We start from the raw sequence: 6,636 nt of genomic DNA, 5'->3' as shown, positions 1-6,636 counted from the left end.
TGTGAAAAGCATTGTGAATTATCCCTTATGAAGAAGAATGAGGAGGTGAATTGAGTAATTACAATGCAGTTCCTGAGGCATAACAGCGGGAAGAGAACTCTCATGATCCTCGCTATGCTTTTGACCATGCGCCTGAGGTTAACATAGCTGTGCACACTACTCCTCCGCCCCAATTTATTTAAGTTTCTCTTTACCCTGTCTCATGAATTACCAAATTCTTTAAATCACTCCCTATGACCTCTTCCGCCCCATTCAGGAACGACCTGCTTTTCATTTGCTCCCGGATAAAAAGTCGAAATGCACAAGTTTTGGCAATCTTTCATCCTTCAAATGTAAAACGTGACCTAGCCATCCTAAGATTTCTTTCATTGTAGCCCTAGAATGTAGGATTGCCCCATATTGTGCGGTCAATAAAACGTGTATCTTTCAAGACTGTCCTAAGACGATGCGTCCACAAAACAATTAAAAAATCTCTCTCAGCATCTGAAGCACCTGCGTGTCAGAACCATTCTTGACCATTGTCTTTACTGAGGTTTTCCTTATTTTAATTTTAGCTGTCAGACTTACTCTCCTATTTCCCAAACTTTATTCAGCTGTAAAAAAAAAAATACCTTCACTTTGGCTATTATTTTTTTTACAACTTTGCTGCATCGACTATCTTTACTAGTAATTTTACCCAGGTAAGTGGGGACATCTACTTGATTTATTTTTGCGTCGTCTAGAATCACCCCCATCTTCCTCAATCCCTAGTCAAAGTGACCTAATCTCCTTAACATTTATTTTCAGGGTTATTAAGGCACCCTCGACTCTCAAATTTTCTATAAATTGATTTATTTATCTTAAATTTTATCTAGGACCCACAAATCCTCTGTAGAAGGCTAATAGTATATTTTTATGCATTTTTTTTGCAACTTGCATCACAAACCATATCGAAAAAGGAGCCTAAAATGAAGAATAGGAGAAGGAATTAAAATATTAACAATATACAAAGGTCACATCTACAAAGGTGATTTATAAACGTTGACTATGTTGGTTGATAGGCGATTCATATGGAACATATGTGAATCAATTTACAGAAAGCATCACCTGTACGGCACTTCAGTTTATTTCGGGGGAGGTGGGGCAAAATTGCAAAAGCACAAAAAAATCCGTTATTATGTAACAACTATACAAAAGATATGTTTTTAGGGAGCGTGGACCTAGCCCCACTTCAAATCTTTGTTTTTACAAGTGTATTTCACACAATACACTTGTTTTTTGGCCTTTTCAATTTCTTACATAAAAAGAAAGCATTTATAACAGGAAAACGTAAAGTAATTAAAACCGAGAAAATAGGAATACATCAACCGTAAAATGGCTACTTTCACTGTATCCAAGCTTTTGTCTGAATATTGTACACATTTTGAGTCACCTATGTCACAATAAAAAACAACTGGAGCAGTCCTTTCATTTCAGTTCTCATAGTTTATATTTTAAATTACCAAGCGCAGAAAAAAAACCTGATTATTGGAATTAATTCAGTAGAAAACAACACAACCATATAGGCCTTAGAAAACCCGAGAACTCAATTCTTTTAATGAAAGAGCCTCTCTATGCCATCAAGAAGCTTGAGTTCTTAACCGACGCCAATTCAGAAAATAAGGAAACGTATCTGAAACATCCGTAGAAAATGAGCAAAAAATGTATTATCATGTAGGTCTAGAAAGGACAAATTTTCTGAGTGATTTGGCAAAAGCCAGCCACTACCATAATTGGCAGTATACTGGATAAAAAAGCAATAATTGAAAGACTGAAATTACATAAGAATGTAACCCTGACATCTTGGCATCAGATAGGAATAAAAAATTTTTTTTGTATAATTGAATAGTCAAAAATTTTAGCAATGCATTAATATGTTTATTATTAAAATCATTCAAGATTAAACACTTTAAGTTGCTAGTTCATCGAGTTGCACACAAGAACATCGGAGAAAGACCAACTGCTCTATTTTGTTATATGTTTTTAATTTAGTATTTCAAATCGTATTCATATATCACCATAATCCTTATTTTCTTCTGATTCTGCATGCATCACTTTTATTGCTTAATGTTTATTATATAAAGCGCAAATATTAAATTAGATAAATAGCCCAAATTCCAAGACGAAACTCCAGATTTGACCCACATTCAATATAATAAAAGAATTTATCGACAGATAAGAGCTTACGTTGAGGGTATCCACCCAATTTACACCAATGGCGTAAAAAGGAAATAACATACGAGGTATGTTTTGCTTTCCGTTTCGGCATGGCAACACTGTTCGCATAAACTTTGCCCAAAGCTTTTCACGTAAATATTCATGAAACAACTAAAAGAAAAATCACAGGAAATCACTGTTTTCAGGTATAAACAGGCCAGGATTTACGCATAGGTCCAGTAGGCCCGGACCTATGGGCGCAAAATGCCGTGGGGAAAAAAAAAAAAAAAAAACCAGCGATTTTTTTTTTCTAATGTGATTTATCGTCAAAGTGCCACGTGCAGTTTGCTCCTGCGCTGCCTATTCACAGAAAAGTGATTTTAAAAGAACACAGAAATTTAGTAGCCGCTTACAAACTGTCAGATGTCTCCCAAGAATGGCAGCTGAGAGCTCGGTATCACCTCTCTCTTGCATTACTTTTGACTCAGCACCCATCATTTGCGTTCTATTCAGGGCTTCCACTATCCCCAAATTTTCGGGAATTTCTCCGTAAATTGCTTGGGCCTAGGGGCACCAAAAACGTTTGGGCCTAGAGGCACCAAAAACGCTTGAGCTTAGGGGCGCCAAAGACTTAAATCCAGCCTTGGGCATGAATAGACAGTTTCAGCAGTGTTGCCACGCTGAACCATGAAAATAAATACTTCAGCTAATTAGTAAGTTTAACAGCGTTTTTCGTTTGTAAAAACGCGAACATTAACAGTACTTTGGTTCCCAAAGATAACTACAGCTTCGAAAGGAAACTAATCATTTCTAAACTGTTTGGTGCCATATGTTTTTGGCTGATTTTTTTTTTTTTTTTTTTGTTAGCTAATATTTCATTCACGTTTCGTTTTTGTTTAATAATCTGATGCACGCTTATACCAAAAACGAAATTTTTCATCTTCATGTTCTTGGTACTTTAAGAATTTCTGAGCTTTATAGCAGAGGGGGGAAGAGTTCCCAATTTTTTCAAATGGTATATAGGGATTTATTAACATATTTCTGTACCTATTTACTTATCTACTTTTACTTGTTACGTTACAAATGACAAATCTTAACATAAAAATTTAGTACTTTCTTTTTAAAGAAAAATTCTAATAAAAAGCAAGATCTGTGATCGCAATATAGAAATTTTGTAAATCTTGCCAAGGATGAATTTAGGAATTCCCGTTGAAAGCATTTTCTCTCAAGGTGAATTATTTATCATATAATTTTAACGTTGTTTTGTACCTCTGGTTTTCATATTATTTCCATCAAAATGTGAATTTTAAAACAATTTCTTTTTTAGTTTACAATCTCTTTATTTCGTCCGCAACAGTTGATGAACTTGCTCTTTACTATTAAACAATGACCCAACAAACATTCACAGGTTCTGTCTGAGCCTTAAGCGTCAACCTCAGGATTAACCTATCTTCTCCAGATTAACCTCTGGAGGAAGAAGGGTAATACCGAGCAGTTACTACGTATAATAGAACATACTTCAAAATAGGCAAAAGAGTTCCATTAAGATTATGAATAAATATGGAAATGTCTACTTTTAGGTTGTTTACTTTCAGTGTGAGTTATATAATATAATACAAGTATATAATATAATAATATAAGGTACACTGTTAAACATGCAGGTATAATATAAAATAATGGAAATTCCTTGGAACTATGTAGCTTTGTAAATACACAATTAAGTGGAGTATAAATCATGATGATGTGTAAAAATGCCCAGTGTCCTTGAACGACAGACACACTATTAATACCTATTAATAAAAAAGCCTGATTTTCAACGGTAACCTTTAACGTATAGTAAGTTACTTATAGACAAAAGCAAACATCACAGGAAGTTTTAATTGCATTAGAGAAATTTTTTTATTTCAATCTGACTTTACGGACTTTGAACACATTTTAGAACAAACTGATTAAATTGAGCAATTGTGACGAAAAACACCTACAGAAGAAGAAGAAGCTAGTGGAATACATTGAATTATTAAATTATAAGAATTAATTTAATTTAATTAGCCTGCTGTGAATTAGAAGAAGATTAAATAACCGTAAATCTTCTTCTAATTCACAGCAGAAGAAGAAGAAGAATTATTAATTATTTGAATTATTAAATAACCGTAAATCTTCTTCTAATTCACAGAAGAAGAAGAAGAAGAATTAAATAACCGTAAATCGGAAAAACTAAAAGAAGACATTCAGGAGTTCCTTAAACTACACCACTCTTGAGGGTAGCTTGATTTCCGGCGGATTAAGCCCACACATGAGAATATAGGCTAAAATTTCAGGTAGTTTTAGATACGTTTTTTAAACCTTTTTTAGAGCCTCTTTGACGTTTTGAAAATTTACTTTTTCTGGATTAGCCATATGAGCCTTTTATTATTTTCACTGCCGACTTTTATTCTTGCTTTCTTAGTATATTTACTTTGCTTCTTGTCAATATACTTTTATTTAATGCAATGATTATAGTCAAGGGGTGTCATTTTTCTTCTTTCTTTTTATACTCCTGTTTTTATCACGAAGTGAATCCAGGTTAATCTCCCTGCGGATTTTCAACTATATTTTTTATCTTAGATAAAGCATAATTTGCTTTATCTCTGATAAACCATAAAATCTCAGATAAAGCATAATTTGTTAAACGTCATGAAATTTTAAGCATACACGCTCTAGTTTTAACGCAAAGAACACAGAAATCATCAATGCAGTCAGAGACATCCTCACCAGGATCAATAATGTTTGGATACACTAGATTAGGATTCGGGCTAATAGTAGACTTAATAGCCCCTCAAGTTTTACTCGGGTTCCTTTCAAAATCCTTAAACTTATTCTAATAATACTCTTGTTGTTTCACCTAAGGATAAAACCACTGCATTGAACTGGAAAAGGAGCAATGTTTAAACTCAAGCTCTGTCATCAGGGTTGCCACCCGCTGACAAAAAATCACTAGATTTTAGTGATTTGCTGGTTGATTTATTGATTTTCATCAATAATCTAGTGATTTATGTACAAATTTAGCATTTTTTTTTGTTTTGCAATATAAAAATCACTAAAAATAGTGATAAATTACTAGGGGTGGCAACACTGTCTGTCGCAAGTCAATCGGGTATTTATAGAAAATTAGCTTTCATAAATACACTAATAAAAATTATTACATTTTTTTAAGCATAAATTTTTGGAGAGCCCAGTTTTCTTTTGGGGATATACAGGGAAACCGTGTAGTACATAGCAGAAGAACTGGGTTCAATGTACATTTTTGAAAAATTCATTTTTAAAATAGTTTCAGTAGCCGTAATACGAACCAAGAAAATATCTGACGAAGCTGTTATCCTTTTCAGCTGTTTCTTTAAAAAATCTCAAGCACAAACAAAAAGAAAGTATTGGTCGATTAAGTACGTTATCGAACAAAAATAGGGATTTTAAAGGTCAAATGAAAATACTGACAAAAACACAACAAAGCGAATATTTCGAGAGGACAAACGCCTGCCTTCTTCAGTGCGAAACGAAAAAATATATTCTATGTGAGTGCCGAAGAAAAAACCAACAAAATAAAACGCGGAAAGTCAATGTGAAAAAAAAGCAACAAAACAACAAAAAAAACAATGAAAAAAACAAAAAATTAAAAGACGAATAAAATTCAATAATAGCCAAAATTATAAGAATTAAAACCAAATATCTAACAACCATAAAAGTGAGTCATTCACCAATATCCACGATTGGCAAAAAATCCAAAAATTTGAACCGTCATCGACAGATACTACCGAATAACTGTGGTTTAAGAAATTATATTAAGTACGTTCCATTTTATCTTTTCTGATCAGCTTGTTTTTTTTACGTTTTTTGACTCATAACTATGAATTGGGCCCATGTTATGATACACATTTTCCAGAAAATAATCTAAGCTAACATAAAAGTTTCTCCTGGGACAGCAGGGTTTTCGAAAAGAACAGAAAAGAACAATAAAACAAGAAACAGAAGCAAGCTATGTGTTAAATATGGAACTAATCACAGAAAGCTCTAATATCCTTTTATATAAGGGAGCACTGACTGAAAGGTTTTTCTCTCTGAATATGAACCTATTTGAATGTATTGAATAGTTCAAAGTTTGACAGTTTTCTCACCAGGGGGATTTCCCCTATGAGCAGTGATGGTCTACTTTTTGTTGAAAAAGTAACCGTCTTTTTGTTGGAAATCTGTTGCACTTTTTAAATGTAATTTTCTAATCAAGTCTTATGCACAATGTTTACTAATATCTATCTCGAATCTATTTATACAGTCGATATTTATTCTATTTATTCTGTTTTTATCTATATATATTATATATCTATATATATTATATTTATCTTATATATTATAATCTATTTATTCTGTTTTATCTATATATTTTATCGGTTAACGTGTTCCCAGATGTTAACAAGTGCATCTCTGTATCTA

Source organism: Artemia sp. Qi Xiang Cuo, chromosome 10 (genome assembly GCF_049724085.1).
Source record: "Artemia sp. Qi Xiang Cuo chromosome 10, ASM4972408v1, whole genome shotgun sequence".
Lineage (NCBI taxonomy): Eukaryota > Metazoa > Arthropoda > Branchiopoda > Anostraca > Artemiidae > Artemia > Artemia sp. Qi Xiang Cuo.
Note: the sequence above shows the minus strand (reverse complement) of the source record.